The sequence below is a fragment of the Moschus berezovskii genome, chromosome 3 (genome assembly GCF_049115385.1).
Source record: "Moschus berezovskii isolate FMDL1 chromosome 3, NW_MosBer_1.0, whole genome shotgun sequence".
In the NCBI taxonomy this organism is placed as follows: Eukaryota; Metazoa; Chordata; class Mammalia; order Artiodactyla; family Moschidae; genus Moschus; species Moschus berezovskii.
The window spans coordinates 34,465,033-34,484,532 of record NC_142462.1 but is presented as its reverse complement, the minus strand read 5'-3'; the positions used below and the strand labels follow the sequence as shown (position 1 = coordinate 34,484,532).

The following is a 19,500-nucleotide window of genomic DNA, read 5'->3' as shown; positions in this document are numbered from 1 at the left end:
AATCTCCCTAGGTGCTGACAAGACTCACCTCCCCAGGTAAGAACAATCTCGGCAGCCTGACCAATTAAGTGGGAAGTCAGCATGGTAAGTAGCTTATTTCCAAGAACAAAATAAATAAACAAGTCATGCTAGAGTAGAAAAGGCAAGTGGGTGACTACTGGATTAGGGAGTAAGATAACTGGCTTCTCGCCCCAGTTCTGCCTCGAACCATCCTAACATGCTGGCAGGGCCCTTTGGCACTTCATTTCTGCTTCTCAAAAACAGTGGGATAATCTCAGATTCTTTCCAGCTATACCTAACTTTTCATGGTTGGCCTTTCCTTATCTTACTGCTTCACAAAGGAGGGGATGCCATGTCATGCGACTGGGGGAGACCCAGTCTCCCCATCTGCCCCTCATGTCAACAGAACCTCTGACAGAGTTATCTACTACTACAGCTTTATTGGTGGGATCACCTTGTCTGACCAAAGCCAGGAGGTTTTTAATTTTGGACCAAATGATAGAAATTCTAAATGAACACATTCACGAATAACATTTTTTGAAAGCCAAGGTTGTGCCAGATGTTGAAGGACTCAAAGATGCTTCCCTAACAGCAAGGAATTCATGGTCTAGTTGAGAAAGTCCTTTGAGTTAATGAATAGTGACAATTCTATGTGGAAAAGGCCCGAGTGATCCTGAGATTCTTCTCAGTAATAAGAAGAATGTATACTTTTGAGGCCAGGAAGACAATCAAAAACTTGCCAGAAAAAATAACACTTGACCAAGTATTTGAAAGACCATCAGAAGTTAGTCAAGCTCAAACAGAGGAAGATGGTGGTGGTGCGGTATTCCTAGAAGAACAAATAGTGTACAGAAATGTGCAGAGACCCAAGTCTCTGTGTTTTACCAGGGTAACAAGTCCACTGCCAGGCACAAGTGGAATGTGGGCAGTATGGAACACAATGAGAGAGACTGCTGTGGCAGGCAAGGGCTAATTAAACACACAATCTCAAAGAATATGTCAGTGATTTGGCCTTCAACTTGTGGGTGATGAGGGGCCATTTTAAACAGAAGAGGCAGAGCATCAGGTTTAAATTTCTCAAAAACCCTTCTGGAGAGATTATGGACAACTGATCAGCAGATGATGAGAGTGGTGGCAGGAAAACCAATTTCACATCTTGGCAAAAATACAGGCAGGAAATACGGTGTCTAAACTAAAAATAAGGGATGGAACAAAAATAAAGAGATGGGCTACAAGATGCTTAGGAGGTGAGCAATGGAAATGTATCTTGTCTTTAATAGCTTCCTACCTCTCTCAGCTTTGAAAGATAATCCTGAATTGACAGTTCCAATCCTAGAACCTAATTTCTCTACATCACAATGTCATTATCATGTTACCCAAGTTGGAAATGTCAAATTCCATCTGTAAGTGCTTTCACAAAATATTATTATTAGTCATTATTGTAGCACATGATATACACCAAGCTGGTGATTCTGGAAATCATCACTTCCTTTTTCTCTGGAGTGACAAATGTGAGACCTCACAAATAAACAGCAGGTGATTTCACAGGTTAAATTGTATTATAGATAATAGGAAACTAGTGTTATTGAGCTCCCAGTATGTGCCAAGGACTGTGCTAGGTACTGTCACATGTATAATTTAGTTTAATCCTCATGACAATTAAATATGCAATGTTAGATAATTTCTCCTCTAAGAACACATGGCTAACAAGCAGCAGAGTGGAAATCCTCACCCAGGACTGCCTGAGTTCAAAATGTTTCTTCCTCTGCAAGCTGCTGTCCTCCTATTTTTGGTCCTGCTCTACCATCTCCCCACCACCCATAAAAATATACAAACAGACTCAATATAGGAAATCTGTAAAGAATTATGAACATGGCAAAACAGTTTTATATATTATATCCCTTTACCAAAGAAATCATCTTTGGTAATAACAAATTACCTTTCTTCCTTAGATATGTGACTCGGTTGATCTATCTTTCTCTGACTTTATGGCATGGGTTTATCACAACCTTGTGAGACAATCATGTAGAGACTAGTCATTTCTCATTACCTTCATTTCTCATGAAGTCACTTAGTTGTGTCCGACTCTTTGCAACCCCATGGAATGGTTAGGTTGCAAAGCCTAACAGGCTCCTCCGTCCATGGCATTTTCCAGGCAAGAATACTGGAGTGGGTTGCCATTTCTTTCTCCAGGGGATCTTCCCAACCCAGGGATTGAACCCAGGTCTCCCATGTTGTAGGCAGACGCTTTACCATCTGAGCCACCAGGGAAGTATAGTCTACTGAAAATGCCTGGTCGCTTCACTGATGAAGCTGTCATGAAACTGGAGACAAGTGCTCACAGAAGAGTACCCCTTTTTAAAGTGACGTGTTTCCTACCACTTGGCTGAAGGCACTGTTAGGCACAGACCTCCTTGAACCTGTGGAGCCTACCCCAAGTTTCTGAGGCCTGTAGGGTTGTCCGTCACAGAACTGTATTGCTAGAGTTCCCACGGTCCATGTGGGTAGCTTTCTTCAAACCAGGTACTGAACTGAGAAGAGAATCAGAGGCCTGTTTCATGCAATTACAACCAAGAGTTGCCTTGTGTCACTGGAAGGTCTTTTGACTAAGCTAATTGTGTGAAATTTTTCTCTTGAGTATTGTGGGCTCTAAAGGGAACACTAAAAGTCAGGATTTATAGATTGAGGACCCCATACGAGCCCAAAGAAGTCATCTGGGAACAATGTCCACATTATAAAATGATAGTGGTGGGACTGATGATAGTGAAAGATCTCTTCCTGCTCTAACTATAAATGGTTGTGATTCTTCTGATTTCATGTTACATATCACTCTTGGATATTATCAGAATAAATTTGTTATAGCAGAAAACCTCACCTTTCTGTGAGCTTATGAACCCTTGAAGAGGTCAGCAAATTGTTTTAGATAATATGGCACATCAGAATAACCCAGAGTTTTAATTTTCAAGCATTGTATTTTTCCCTCAGTATGAGACATCTTTACTCCCCAAACACAATCAGGACAGAAGGGCAATTTTAATAAAATAATTCAGCAGAAATGGCAATGATCCTTCAAAGTTTAGTCTTTGTGTATGTGAGTACTGAGACAGATTTTAAATAGCTGAGACCTTTTCAATAAAATTTATCGTGTATTAAATATCCTGCTAAGTTAAGATTAAACATTCAAAGCTTGGCTTTTATCCAAATGTATGAAGTTCTTCACTCAGAAATAATCCCAGACTTTAAATTCACTATAGCCTTTAGTAATGCCTATAAAAACAAGGGAAATATTCTACATTAATAATGAACTTATAAGTGACTATCTCTTTATAAAGAAGAATAATTAAAATGGAGGGCTGTATAGGAAGACTATGCAATACGTAGACAATTCAAACCACACAATTTACAGGTTATATTTTCATGTGATGGGTAGTTTTTTGTTTTCCCCTACAGAAACATATGTGCTAGAAAGTCCTATCTGTTGGCATGGGAGTAATAGCCCCATTAGCACATACGAGAAATGAAGCAAGATTTACTGCTTTTTCAGGAGCTGCTGTTCATAATGTAGAATATTAGGAACCAGCCACCAGTGTGTTGTTCTCCTAAGGAAATAAAACTGGCAAAAGAGAGAGGCTTTCCATTAAAACTGGACATAGACAATCCCTCTTTGACCATATATTCTATCCTTATTCATTTTTCCTACTCTGTAAATCTTCCCACTGTTCAGCACTTTTTGAGGGGGTAGTTATTTGGTCTCATTATTTAGTAAAAGCAGTCATGAAACTAAAAGACGCTTACTCCTTGTAAGGAAAATTATGACCAACCTAGATAGTATATTAAAAAGCAGAGACATTACTTTGCCAACAAAGGTCCGTCTAGTCAAGGCTATGGTTCTTCCCGTGGTCATGTATGGATGTGAGAGTTGGACTGTGAAGAAAGCTGATCGCCGTAGAATTGATGCTTTTGAACTGTGGTGCTGGAGAAGACTTGAGAGTCCCTTGGACTGCAAGGAGATCCAACCAGTCCATTCTAAAGGAGATCAGTCCTGGGTGTTCATTGAAAGGACTGATGCTAAAGCTGAAACTCCAATACTTTGGCCACCTCATGCAACAAGCTGACTCACTAGAAAAGACTCTGATTCTGGGAGGGATTGGGGGCGGGAGGAGAAGGGGACGACAGAGAATGAGATGGCTGGATGGCATTACCGACTCAATGGACGTGAGTTTGAGTGAACTCCAGGAGTTGGTGATGGACATGGAGGCCTGGTGTGCTGTGATTCATGGGGTCGCAAAGAGTCAGACACGACTGAGCGACTGAACTGAACTGAAAGCAAAGAATGAATCTAAAGGTTAAAAACTAGATAACAGAATGCAGACAGTCAAGAATTAGAGGCGGGGGACCCAGATGGAGTGTCAGTGGGTTAGACAGGAGCCATGAGAGGACTTTGGGCAGGGGCCGTGTTATCAGACTTCAGCATAAACCAGACTTTTGATAATGATCAATTTGGAAAAATAGGTACTTGTTGACACATGAAGGTCTGTGGTCTGTGTGAGAAATAACACATCCACCAGATGTTTTCCCAACCAAAGCCTTGTGAGATTCTGAAAACCTCTTGACACCACAATCTCACCCTTCCATCACCACTAGGAGCCTTAGACTCACTTCTCCAATATGTTCTTGCCACTTAAATGATGACCTCTTTTATCATTATATACCATGTTACCATAGGAAAAGAAGCTGGCACTGACATAAAGTTCTTCCAGCTCCTTCAACCTTAGAGATTAACACCTGAGACTTACAAGGGGCCTATTGTTATTGCTGTTCAGTCACTAAGTCGTATCCTGCTCTTTGTGACCCCACGGTCCACAGCATACCAGGCTTCCCTGTCCTTCACTACCTCCTGGAGTTTGCTCAAATTCATGTCCATTGAGTCAGTGATGCTATCTGACCATCTCATCTTCTGCCACCCTCTTCTCCTTTTGCCTTCAATCTTTCCCAGCATGAGGGTTTTTTCCAATGTGTCACCTCTTCCCATCAGGTGGCCAAAGTATTGGAGCTTCAGCTTCAGCATCAGTCCTTTCAATGAATGTTCAGGGTTTATTTCCTTTAGAATTTACAAGGGGCTAGGTTCAGGGATTCTCCAGAGCTCAGAGCTTGTTAACGCTTTTGAAATTCATTTCTGTAGTCTTCCTGTCTTTTCTCATTCAATTTATCACCCACACTGCTATGAGAGTCCTTATAAAACACATGTCTGATAACTTTGCTCCCGTTTCAGAATACTAAATCCTTAGAGACAAGTAAATGCTCCCACTAGCAGCCCAGGAGTTCCACTCTGTGATCTCTATCTTTCAGGTTCAGGAAGATATATTTTTTTTAGCTAAATGGATTTTCTGGGATCTGATGCACTGTATATATGCAAAAACAGAGATATATTGGAAGTTGGTGTATAAATAATTCTTCATCCATGGTAATTCTTCATCCATGTTGGGGCAATTTTGAGGTTTAAAATGGGGCTAAAAATAAAAATTATATGTTGCAGAAATATTATTAGTCAACAATTTATCTTTAATTTGTGGGCCTATAAAAAAGTACTATTCAAAAATTATTTTCACAACTAGCTATTATTTATTCTAAAAAAACAAAAATAGCACAATTCATATATGCCAAAGCATACAACCAACTCTTAAAACATTATCTAAACATTAGAAAACAACAAATAGAATTCTGACTTTTGGTAAATGTTCACATATGTTAATCAGTTTTGTAGTCATATATCTTACTGATACAGTATCAGTGGTATTTTTTGTTTCAACAGGGTCTAAATGTTTTAGATTCATAAAATTGCCTGAAATTTTCTTCAAAGGAGAATTTTAGAGTCAAAGAATTCTAAATGGTGGCATCTTTACTCTTCTTGAGGGACTGTAATATTTCTGGTAGACAAATACTGTCTCTACAAGTGCAGTGCTGTCTGTCAAGCTCAGAGCAGCATCTGCTAAATGTGGAATACTTTCACTTCCAATTTTCAAAATACTGAAGTATTTCATACCAAATATTTTCATGACGACTCTCCTTTTACTCCTTGCAGAGTACCTTTGGCAAATATTTTATGTAAGCCAAACTTATTAAAAAAGTTTTGTCCATTTGTAACTTCAAATTTTATTCACCAAATTTAGATACTGCAAAATCATTTGACTTGTCAAATTTCATTACATTACAGGACAGAAAATATATTTATCCTGCTAAGAATAATTATATCAATGATTCTATCAACAAATATATATCTTTGAAACCTAGTTACAGATTTTCAAAATCAAATCTTGTACATGATTTGAGTGCTTATTCTTTAGTAGGTTCATTGATTCCTTTGCTTTTTTAGGAATCAATTTAAATGTTTTCCTTTTGCAAACAATGTTTCCTGTAATTGTAATTCTTTAAAAGTTCCAAAGGTTATATTTTTGCTTCATTTCATGACTATTTCTTATTAGCTTCATTGAGGTAGTTTTTTATAGTCAATCAAACTTACCAGCTTTAAGGGCAGGTTATGATGCATTCTGGTAAATGCATGCAGTCCTATAACCACTATAACAATTAAAGCATATAATATTCTCTTCAACCCCAAAAGTTCTTTCTTGGCTCTTTGGAGTTAATTTCTTACTCTTCTTCTTGGCCCCTAACAATCACTAAAATTCTGCCATTGTACTACTACTGCCTTTTCTAGAATTCCATAGAAATGGAACCATATACTATGCAGTCTTTAACATCTTTCACTTAACATAATATTTTTGAGAGTCAAAAGATTTCTTCATTGGAATCCCCTGGTGGCCCAGTGGTTAGGACTCCTGCTTACACTGCAGGGGGCATGGGTTTGATCCCTGGTTGGGGAACTAAGATCTCTTGCTGTGTAGCCTGACCCCCCCCTCAAAAAAAAAAATTCTTTATCATCTTTGTCTTGGTTTCTTTGAATGTAAGTATATGCTTTTTCTTTTGTCTGGTTTCTTTGATGTTCCTCAGTGTGATTTTATTCATATTTATTCTGCCAGTGACTGATCAAATTTCTTAATTTGTGGATGTGTAATTTTCAGCAGATTTATGAAATGTTTTCCCATTATTTCTTCAAATATTTCCCCCAGTGCTGCCTTTTGTGGGACTCCAATTATAGGTATATTAAAATGAGTCATATTGTCCCATATACCACTAATATACTTTTTCAGTATTTTTCTATTCTTCACTTTGGATACTTTCTGTTCTTCAACTTCACTGTTTCCACCCCCCTCCCCCGCTTTTTTTCTTTTGTCTTCTATAATATATAATCTACCAATAATCCTTCTAGGTTGCAGAATTTTTAAATTTCAAATTTAAAAAAAGTTGTCTTTTAAACTTCCTTTTTTTTTGCGTATTTCAGTTTTCTCTGCACTGTTTACACTTTCCTCTTTACATTGGAAATAACATTCTCGTTTGCTAATTTCATCATACATTGCATTACTGAGTCAGTTTCTATTAACTGATTTGTCTTCTGGTTCTAGGTCATATTTTCCTACTTCATTGTTGGGCTGGTAATTTTCATTTGGATGCTTGATGTTAATTTGAACATTTTTGGTTGAATTTTGTTGTGTTCTTTGAAAGCACTGGGCTTTGTTTGAGCATGCAGTTAAATTATTTGAAATCAATATGAACTTTTTGAGGGTACTTGTACTCTGTTAGACCAACTCCAGGGCTGGCTTTAGTATAAAATTAGTTTAGCCCTGTAACTAAGATGAAATCATTCGGTATCTCTACATGATGCCTTGTATATTACAAGATCGTTCTACTCTAGCTAGTGGGAATGAAAACTATTCCCAGTTCTGTTTGAAGTCCTTGAATTGTTTAACCTACAGTTTTCCACCTCATGTATGGAAAGGTAAGACAACTGTTTAAGGAAATTATAGATACATAGAGCTCTTACTTTGTGTGGCAACTTCATCCCAAACATTCTGCCTCAAAAATTCCAGTCACTTCAATTTCCCCAAACTCTGATCACTTTATCTTCAACTCAGAAAAACTGCTAGACTTACTATTTGAAGGTTCCACCTGAAACTTGCCACTTATTAGTAAGTCCACACAATTGTAATAATTTTCTTTCTTTTTCCTTGTTTCCTGCTAGGATCACAGGCCTTCATTGTCTGCTGTTCAGTGCCCCCAAACAGCCTTCCACACTGTTTCCACATTGTTGGTGGGTATGCAAATTGGTGCAGCCACTATGGAAAATACTATGAAGGTTCCTCAAAACACTAGACTGGCCATATGATCTGGCAACCCCACTCCTGGGCATACATCCTGACAAAGCTATAATTAAAAAAGAAACACGCATCCCTATGTTCATCGCAGTGCTATTCACAATAGCTGAAACATGGAAGCAACCTAAATGTCCATCGACAGATGATTGGATAAAGATGTAGTACATGTATATAACAGAATACTACTCAACCATACAAAAGAATGAAATAATGCCATCTGCCATAACATGGATGGACCTAGAGATTATAATACTAATTGAGGTTAAGTCAGAAAGATAAAGACAAATACCATATATCACTTATATGTGAAATCTAAAATATGACACAATTGAACTTATCTACAAAACAGACTCAGATATAATCTAAAAGACTTTTGGTTGTCAAGGGGGAGCGTGGTTAGAGAGAAATGGACTACGAGTTTGGGATTAGCAGATGCAAACATTTAAATATAGAATGGATAAGTTACAAGGTCCTACTGCATAGAACAGGGAACCCTATTCAATATCCTGTGATAAACCGTAATGGAAAATAATATGAAAAAAAGTGTATGTATAACTGAGTCACTTTGCTGTATACAGCAGAAATTAACACAACACTGTAAATACACTATACATCAGAAAAATAAATTTTTTAACAATTATTTGTATATTTTTTCTTAGTTTCCTTTTATTTTTGCAATTCCTACATATGTAGTTATTTCTTCATCTGTGGGGTTAGAGGTCCATTTATTGAATATTTTGACTAGTGAATTCTGATAAGAAAAATGTTATCAAAATTCAGAAAGCTCATTTATAAAATGTTCAATATTATTATAGAATAGTCCTCTCAAACATTTCTAAAGCATGATTGATAATGGGCAGCAAAGAGAGAAATTTTGTATTGATATGCTGGAAATGTTTCTTTATCGTCAATATCAGTTGTATTTTAAAAACTTTGTATTTCATTTAATTGCATTTCACCCTGTGTTTACATAGAGTTATTTTAAATTTTGAGAAAAATACCATAATCTTTCACTGATAGACTATCAATACATTTTTATATTATATTTATAATTGTATATTATTAAGTTTTTAATAAAATTTAAGGAATTTGGTACTATGTAGTCAATGCTAAAATGCATTTCTGTTCTTTAAAAATAAGCTATGCTCTAGCAAAATGTAAATATGTGTATTAACATGAAATAAAAGATTGCATTGTCAGTATTAGATTTTCACTGTAATTTATAACAGCACCTATATTAATGTCCTAAGTTTTATTTTTGGTAGATTTATCTCCAAAAACTTTAATTCCATGAACTGAATGAAAAATATCAAACCATTATTAAAATTAACTAATTCTTCTTTGCTTAAAGTATCCTAAAGACACTGAATCTTCAACCAAGATATTCTTCTAGCCACATCAACAAATAAATATTATTTCACTTTGGAGCTTGGGGAAAAAAAAAACTTCAAATTGGAAACTCATTAAAAAACTACATTAAAAACTAAAAGCACAGTCATTTTATCTAAATAAAAATTCATTCTTCTTGAGTAATAGTTAAAAGCACCTTCTGCAACTGCACTTGTTAAATTGTTCCCTGTGGCCTTCAGTTCAGTTGCTCAGTTGTGTTCGACACTTTGCAACCCGATGAACCACAGCATTCCAGGCTTCCCTATCCATCACCAACTCCTGCAGTTCACCCAAACTCATGTCCACTGAATTGATAATGCCATCCAACCATCTCATCCTCTGTCGTCCCCTTCTCCTCCTGCCCTCAATCTTTCCCAGCATCAGGGTCTTTTCAAATCAGTCAGCTCTTCGCATCAGGTGGCCAAAGTACTGGAGTCTCAGCTTCAGCCTCAGTCCTTCCATTGAATACCCAGGACTGATCTCCTTTAGGATGGACTGGTTGGATCTCCTTGCAGTCCAAGGGACTCTCAAGAGTCTTCTCCAATACCACAGTTCAAAAGCATCAATTCTTTAGCGATCAGCTTTCTTTATAGTCCAACTCTCACATTCATACATGACCACTGGGAAAACAATAGCCTTGACTAGATGGACCTTTGTTGACAAAGTAATGTGTCTGCTTTTTAATATGCTATGTAGGTTGGTCATAACTTTCCTTCCAAGGAGTAAGTGTCTTTTAATTTCATGACTGCAATCACCATCTGCAGTGATTTTGGAGCCCCAAAATAAAGTCAGCCACTGTTTCCACTGTTTCCTCATCTATTTGCCATGAAGTGATGAGACCAGATGTCATGATCTTAGTTTTCTGAATGTTGAGCTTTAAGCCAACATTTTCACTCTCCTCTTTCACTTTCATCAAGAGGCTCTTTAGTTCTTCTTCACTTTCTGCCATAAGGTTGGTGTCATCTGCATATCTGAGGTTACTGATATTTCTCCCAGCAATCTAATTCATCTTTTATTCTTTCTTCAGTTGCCTGTGGCCTACTTCTTTTTAAAACATTAAAAATTAAGTTTTATATTTTTGGTGGTACCATGCAGCATGTGGGATTTTAGTTACCCAACCAGGTACCAAACCTACACCCTCTATACTGGAAGTTGGAGTTTTAATCACTAGACTGCCAGGGAAGTCCCATGTTTTGTTTTGTTTTTAATGATGACTACATTTTACTGCTACTGATTCAGTAACACTGTGTCTTCAGTGTTCATGTCACTCATGATATGTCTCCATGATGAATGACCAATACTAAACATTTTGTGTAAGTTACAAGTTCCTTATCAGCTTTCTTGGGAAATAATAACTGAGTACTAAATTCTGGTATTTCTTGAACACATTTTATTCATACTTAACCCTTAATTCCCCACATTTAGCCCAACCCCACCTTCTGACAGTTATCTTGGTGGCTTCAAGGCATGTCCCAAGCTGTGGCTACAGCACACTTGTCTGGTGCATCAGGTGGCAGAAATGTTGAATATTTCACCCTGCATCTCCTGAATCAGAAATCTAGGTGTCCTTTACAACTGGTGTTTTGGCTGATGTCTGTTATTTTAATACCCCATTCCAGATACTACTTGCTTCAGATTTTTCCTTTTTCAGAAACCAAATTGGTCCCACATCTGGTTTTTTTGTAAATAAACATTCACTGAAACACAGCCATGCTCATTACACATTGGCTATGACTTGCTACAACTGAAGAGTTAGGCAGTTCAAACACAAAGCCTTATGTAGTTACTGTCCATCATTGTACAGAAAATAATTTGCTAAACTCTGGTTTAAAGCAATGAGGTATAGAGATGAAAGTGCCTTATTTTGTAAAAGATCACTCTTGCATCACTTAAGAGAAATAAAAATGGAGAAAGCAAGAGTGACTCTGGGTAAACCAGTTTGTAGGATCTAGAAATGGCACAGCAGAAAGGCCTGATTTGGGATGGTGGCCACTGGAATAGAAATAACTGGTTGGATAAATGAAATGTTTAAGGAGTATAGCAAGCAGGATGGGGTAATGGATTGGACATACAGAAATGGAAAGAACAACAGGAGGAATATAACTCCTATATTCCTGTCTAGCAAAACTAGAAGGATACTGGTGCCATCTACTTGGACTAATAAATCTGGAAGAGGCTGAGGTTTGGGGGAAGAATAGTGACAATGGCTTTGGGCTTGTTGACTAGATGTGCCTTTGTGGTATCAAGGGGATGATGCTGAGCTAGAAGTTTAGGAAACATCTGGAACTCAGGTGTGAGTAGAAGATTTAAATTTTTGTAATTATTCACGTAGAGATGACGATGAAGCTATGGTCTGGAAGGAAAATAAGCAAAATGATAAATATTTACTAAATGCCTATTGATATGCCTATGAAAATGTGATCTATATGTAATCATTTCAAAACCACCTTGTAAGATAATTTCATTTTCCTTATTTTACAATTGAGAAAACTGAAGTAAAGAGAGTTAAAATAACTTATCCATATTACATGCTCAGGAAAAGAATATGGAGTGTGAAAAGCATTTAGGTAAGAATGGTGGCCTCACTGAGCAGAGATTCTGTGGCAGCTAGAGGAGTTCCGAAGGGTTCCAACAGCTCATTTGGTTGGTTGGCTACAACTTGGACCAAAAAGTGGCCCACAGGAAGTGATTTAGAAATGTCAAACCTGCCTTGGTTTAATGAAAAGGAAGGGATTCAAAGACTCTGGGAGATTGGAATGTTAGAGTGTATTTATCTGAAGCCAAGTTAAAAGGACACAGCAGTCAGTCTATAAGATCTCTCAGTAGCCAGAGCTTGAACAATTGGAACAAAAAAATTAATAATGATGGTACTGGATTATAACACATATGATAAATAACTGAGATCCATTCTGATATAAATATATAATGAATAAATTAGTAAATGAAAGAGAAAAGAGAGCTCTTCATTACAGATAATTTCCAAGTAATTAATGAAGACAGAGTAAAGGAAATAGAAAATTGGCACTGGAACAGAATAATCAGTTTTGCAGGTGACAGCCACTGATGGCTGCTAAAATTAATGAGCAAAAGTTTGAGGATAAAGAGTATATCTGCACAATCTTAAAGAATCTTCCCAATATATTTATTAATTCTAAACGGAGACATTCTAACTTTACACCGAAGATCTCCTTAATCAAATGGTCCAGGTTAACCTTGCCAATAAATAAGACAAACTGACATTATGTACTGCAGATCTGATACATTAAGAATGATATCGCATCACTGCTCTGGCAATCTTACCAAAAATGCATATCCTCAACCTAATTACGAAGAAGCCTCAGAAAAACCCAGACTGAGAGACATTTTTCAAAACAGCCGAGCAGTACTCTTCAGAAGGGTCAAGGCCAAAAACGGCGTGGAAGGCTGAGGAACCGGCATAGGCGAGAGGGGGCTGAGGCATGGAACTAAACGCAACGTGCGCAGTGTCCCGGAACAGACGAGGAAAATTACTGAAAAAACCAGCTGAATCCAAAGAAAGGCTACAGTTTAGTTAACAGTATTACATGACTGTTAATCTCTTAGTTTATGTAATAGTACTATGGTTATGCAAGAGGTTAACTTAGGGGAGGCCAGGGGAAGCTTATAAGAGAATTCTGTATTATATTTGGAACTCTTCTGTAAACTTAGTTATTTCAAAATAAACAGTTTAATAAAATCCCTTTTTAAAGTGAGCAGTAGAAATGCCACTGGTGACCATAGCAAGACTTCAAAGAGAATACAGTGGTTCCGACAGGGATTTGTAGCTGCTAAAATGGAGATAATCTGAAAGAAACCTTTTTCAAGAATTTGCTCCTGGAGGCTTTGAGAGCCATGGGATGGTAAGAAGTGAGGTTGTTGGTATCTGTTTTTCAGAGGAGAGATTTTAAGGTGTTTAATTGTTGATGAGAATGAACAGTTCAAAGAAAGCATTTTATTCTAATAAAAGTTTGTGGCTGAGATTGAGGGCAAAGGTGAGATGGATGGAGGTTTGAGGAGAGTGAGGCTTGAAAAGGTAGTTTGAGAGAGGTGGTAAAAACTGACCTGAGAAACACAATAGGGTCATAATGGGCCACTTGAGTTTGGTGTTCAGAAATGTACATGAGGTCAAATTGCTGATTCATGACAACCTTAAGCAGACCTGTTCATTTAGGTCCAATGTTAGAGAGAGTCCCTTGAAGACCATATTCATGGCTGAGATTTCCTTAGATTGGTAAGGTCAAAGGGTAAGATTTTTAAGGCAGATTAAAGATAGATATGCAACTTAATTCAAATGTTATTGTTTTTAAATTGGACATAGAAGTGAAGAAAGGAAAGGGATAATGAATTAGGAAAAGTTAAAAAAAATAAGTGAAATAAAGTACAAAGTATTACGCGTGTGCGTCAACAATTCTATGGGTCTGATGTATCCTCTGGAAGAGATATGCCTACATTACTGGTTTACAATTTGATTTTTTCAGGTCTACTAAGACAGTACTGTCTCATTGGAAAAGACCCTGATGCTGAGAAAGATTGAGGGCAAGAGGAGAAGGGGGCAACAGAGGATGAGATGGTTGGATGGCATCACTGACTCACTGGCCGTGAATCTGAGCAAACTCCAGGAGACAGTGAAGGACAGGGAAGCCTGGCGTGTTGCAGTTCATGGGGTCGCAAAGAGTCGGACATGACTTGGTGACTGAACAACAACCAGACGGTAACAAATGGTCATCTGTCCTCCAGGTTCGTAGTATTTCCTTTTGCATTATTTAATCCCTATGAGTATATGTCTTAAAACAAAATTCTCTTTTTAGTAGAGTTTTATAGACGAGTGAAAGAAATGAGCATTTTTAATCTACTATTATTAGTTAGTTAGTTCAGTTGTTCAGTCGTGTCCGACTATTTGCGACCACATGAATCACAGCACACCAGGCCTCCCTGTCCGTCACTAACTCCCGGAGTTCACTCAAACTCATGTCCATCGAGTCGGTGATGCCATCCAGCCATCTCATTCTCTGTCGTCCCCGTCTCCTCCCGCCCCCAATCCCTCCTAGCATCAGACTCTTTTCCAGTGAGTCAACTCGTCGCATGAGGTGGCCAAAGTACTGGAGTTTCAGCTTTAGCATCAGTCCTTCCAATGAACACCTAGGATTGATCTCCTTTAGAATGGACTGGTTGGATCTCCTTGCAGTCCAAGGGACTCTCAAGAGTCTTCTCCAGCACCACAGTTCAAAAGCATCAATTCTTCGGCGATCAGCTTTCTTCACAGTCCAATTCTCACATCCATACATGACCACGGGAAAAATCATTGCCTTGACTAGACGGACCTTGGTTGGCAAAGTAATGTCTCTGCTTTTTAATATATTATCAAGGTTGGTCATAACTTTCCTTCCAAGGAGCAAGCGTCTTTTAATTTCCTGGCTGCAATCAGCATCTGCAGTGATTTTGGAGCCCAAAAAAGAAAGTCTGACACTGTTTCCACTGTTTCCCCATCTATTTCCCATGAAGTGATGGGACCAGATGCCAGGATCTTTGTTTTCTGAATGTTGAGCTTCAAGCCAACCTTTTCACTCTCCTCTTTCACTTTCATCAAGAGGATTTTGAGTTCCTCTTCACTTTCTGCCATAAGGGTGGTGTCATCTGCATATCTGAGGTTATTGATATTTCTCCCGGCAATCTTGATGCCAGCTGTGCTTCCTTTAGCCCAGCATTCCTCATGATGTACTCTGCATATAAATTAAATAAGCAGAGTGACAATATACAACCTTGATGTACTCCTTTTCCTATTTGGAACCAGTCTGTTGTTCCATGTCCAGTTCTAACTGTTACTTCCTGACCTGCATACAGGTTTCTCAAGAGGCAGGTCAGGTGGTCTGGGATTCCCATCTCTTTCAGAATGTTCCACAGTTTATTGTGATCCACACAGTCAAAGGCTTTAGAATAGTCAATGAAGCAGAAATAGATGTTTTTCTGGAACTCTCTTGCTTTTTCCATGATCCAGAGGATGTTGGCAATTTGATCTCTGGTGCCTCTGCCTTTTCTAAAACCTGCTTGAAAATCTGGAAGTTCACGGTTCACATATTGCTGAAGCCTGGCTTGGAGAATTTTGAGCATGACTTTACTAGCGTGTAAGATGAGTGCAATTGTGCGGTAGTTTGAGCATTCTTTGGCATTCCCTTTCTTTGGGATTGGAATGAAGACTGATCTTTTTCAGTCCTGTGGCCACTGCTGAGTTTTCCAAATTTGCTGGCATATTGAGTGCAGCACTTTCACAGCATCATCTTTCAGGATTTGAAATAGCTCAACTGGAATTCCATCACCTCCACTAGCTTTGTTCGTAGTGATGCTCTCTAAGGCCCACTCGACTTCACTACTATTATTAGTACTTGAAATTAGAGCCCCTCCTCCATTTTAACCCCACAAATAAGGTTTACTGTTCTCTTGTTCCTCTTTTCTGAGGACTTTCCCTAGAGGCTTGTGTTCTTGTGCATTTGATTTTATTCATCTATTTAAATATGCATGTATGTATTTATCTGAGGTCATATTTTGTTGAAGTTGATCTTTGCATACAATTAGGGCCTACATTAAGGATACTTTCCCCCAGAAAGGAATTGCATTTGCTTCCTCCAGAACCAAGGAGGAATATAAAACCTCTTTAGTATCTATCAAATTCATATTACTGATTCTTACACACACATCACTGGAACAGACTCTGATGCTAGGAAAGGTTGGGGGCGGGAGGAGAAGGGGACGACAGAGAATGAGATGGCTGGATGGCATCACCAACTCTGTGGACATGAGTTTGAGTGAACTCCAGGGGTTGGTGATGGATAGGGAGGCCTGGCGTGCTGTGATTCATGGGGTCATGGAGAGTCGGACACGACTGAGTGACTGAACTGAACTGAACTGAACACACACCTTAGGCATTTTTGTGCAGTTATAGCACTGCCATCCTCATTTGCCCCAGGGATGCTCTCTTTTTTTGTGTTACTTACTGCTTACTGAGCGACTGAACAACAATTGTTTACTCCTCCCTATTAAATTTCAGCTTATGTTTTCTTTATCCTTCATATTCCCTTATATTCTAGGAAGCCCATTAATGGATTAAAATGGTCTGTTTTAACGTATGCAGAAGATATTACATTTTGGAACAGGTCTATTCTAGTGTCTATTCTGGGATACTTGGGAATAGGAAGTCTGGTGGAACTCTGTTCTTATCTATGAAATGAGGTGGGACCAGGAAGGTCATATGCTTTAACAGAAAGAAAGTGGGCTTTGAAAGCATAACTAGACCAGGGTTCAAATGTTGGTTTTGGCGCTGCTAGTTGAGACTTTCAACAAGTGTCCTAAACTTGTTAAGCCTCAATTTATTCATGAACCAGATAAGGAAACTAATTATGCACTGCAGCGCTGTATGAGAACTAGATGTCATATGAAACCTATGTTTGTGCTTGTGTGTGTGTAATGTATATGTAAATACCTAACAAATGGTCTTCACCAAACTTGACCTTTGAGCACACCCTATCTCAATGAATAGTATCACAGGTGTGTGTGAAGTGCATCAGGGTGCTAACAGCTGAGAAAATAATCACAAAGCATTTCTGTCCTTAAAGAGTTTGCAATCTGAGAAAGAGGCATAGTTTTATTTAGATTCTTGGTTTGATTAGTTTTGCCTTAGTAGAAACGTGAGTGAAAGAAAACTCATAATTACACATGCAGTTGGAATTAAAAAAAAAATTTCCAGACAAGTTAAGTCTCTAAGCAGATGGCAGGTTTTCCTTTTAATTCTGGTATATTCTAGTATTAGTGCTCCACCAAACAATAATCCAACTCTCAACATTTCAGGAGAATGGTTAATAAGAAATTGAAAATCAACTTTCAAAAAGCCATGTGCACAAGTCTGATCTGGCTCTGAGACAAGCAAGGCTGGCGGGGTTAATAGTGGGAAAATGTCTAATGCTGCTTTTCTTCAGTGAAGGTCGGCCTGGCCCAGGGCTGCAACGTCAAGGCCTCTGTCTAAAGCCAAAAAAATCTATGACAAATAGCAGCTCACACCTGACAACAGTCAGGGTTTTAAACTCAACAGGGCAGGGATTTGAAATTCTGCCAATCCTTGCATTTTTTTGTGATTAGATGTAATTTGCAAGTTTACAAGGGGCTCCAAAGTGGATTCATAGCTCCATGGCTCCTCGCAATTTGGCATTGCCCTTCTAGAACTGACTCTGGCTAAACCTCAACTAACCAGAATGTCCAAAACTCCAAAACTTCAGTTTAATTGCTTTTTATTTAATTGATCTTCTCTATAGAACTGTCACGTTTGGATGAAATGGGGAAAAGTGTATACAAGAATAGCAAAAGGAATGAATATCTTTCTGAGCTAGAATAAAACAATAGCAAAGACCACTGACTTTGGAGCTAGAATACTTGATTTATGAGCTTGCTTTTGCCCATTTAGTAACTGTGTGATCTTGCAAAGTATTTTATCTAGATGTGCCTCAGTTTACTTGACTGCAAAAGAGGAATGAAAACATATCTCATAGGGTTGTTAAGTAGATTAAATGAATTAATACATTAATACTTAATACTTAGAACGGTGCCTGGCACACTGAAAACACTCAGTAATTGTAATTTATTTGCTATCAGCTTATAGGGTTTGCATTGTGTAAATAATTTCATCCAATATCCCTCCATAACTTCTCTGTGAAGAAAACTGATATTAAAGACAGGTCCCCCAAATCTCAAGCCTTCTGATCAGCAGTTTCTTTTTCTTAATATTCATCTTTCCTTTTGAACATTTTTCCCCCTACTGTTCCCCACCACAGGAAGTGAAACCACTACCTACTCTGTTGTCTAGCCTGAAACTTAGAAGTCATTCATCCTCTCCATGCCTATTAAATACTATATCAAGCCAACGTCACTTCTGAATTAAATTGCTTACATCTGACAGTAAGTCCTGCTATCTCTCATCCTTACTGTGTAGGCAGAGTGATCTTTTGAAATGTAGGTTTTATCACGCTCCTTCTCTGCTTGACATAAATCAACAAATCCTTATGAGTTAAAAGTCCATTTTCAATATTGGGTGTATCTCTTATTCTCCCCTGGGTCTCAACAAGATGGAGATGGAGGAGAGAGGGAAAGACAGAGAGATAAGAAAAAATGGCAGAAAATCAAAAGAAAAAGAAACAAAAACAGAGAAGAAAAACTGAGTGTGGATTAGCATTTGGGTGTGGAGTCAAGAAGCTAGAGGGCTCTGAAATGATTTATGCAGTGCTTGTTGCAATCTAGGGAAACAACCCTTTAATCTATGTGCATAGACTCAGGAGGTCAAAATCTTGGACAATTTCCTCACAACACAAGATGTATACAAATTCCTTTCAACTTAGAAACAATCTGATTTTCTCCTGGATCATCTGATGTAAAAGGTATTTATATAAATACCTTTTCTCCTTGGGAAGGGGGTAGGTAGAGTGTATTAAAATAATGGGAGGAGATGGCTGAAAATGGTATTTCATATATAAGAAGACTAGATGCTGTCATCTCCAGAACAAGTTTTACCTTTAACAGTCTTTTTTTCATTAATTACTATTCAGATATCTTAATCACCAAGATAACTGGATAGCACCTTCTCTGATTACCCACTCTAATATAACACCAATAGTGTATTACCAGGGGTGATCTCCAATGGAAATAGAGTTAAAATGAAATCAACAAAATCAATATCCCTCCATTTGTTTTGTTACTTTTAAGGGTAATTTCTGAACGGAGGATATAATAATATAATATAACGGGAGCAGATTAAGGAAGAGGGGGAGAAGAGAAGGAATGTATT

The 19,500-nt window shown here is 38.1% G+C and overlaps 1 protein-coding gene across 1 annotated transcript in view; it reads right to left on the bottom strand.

Annotated features, from left to right (window-relative positions):
* LOC148778308 (histone deacetylase 9-like) overlaps nucleotides 1-19,500 on the bottom strand; it is a 189,405-nt gene that overhangs the window by 16,799 nt on the left and 153,106 nt on the right. The gene's annotated exons all lie outside the window — the stretch shown is intronic.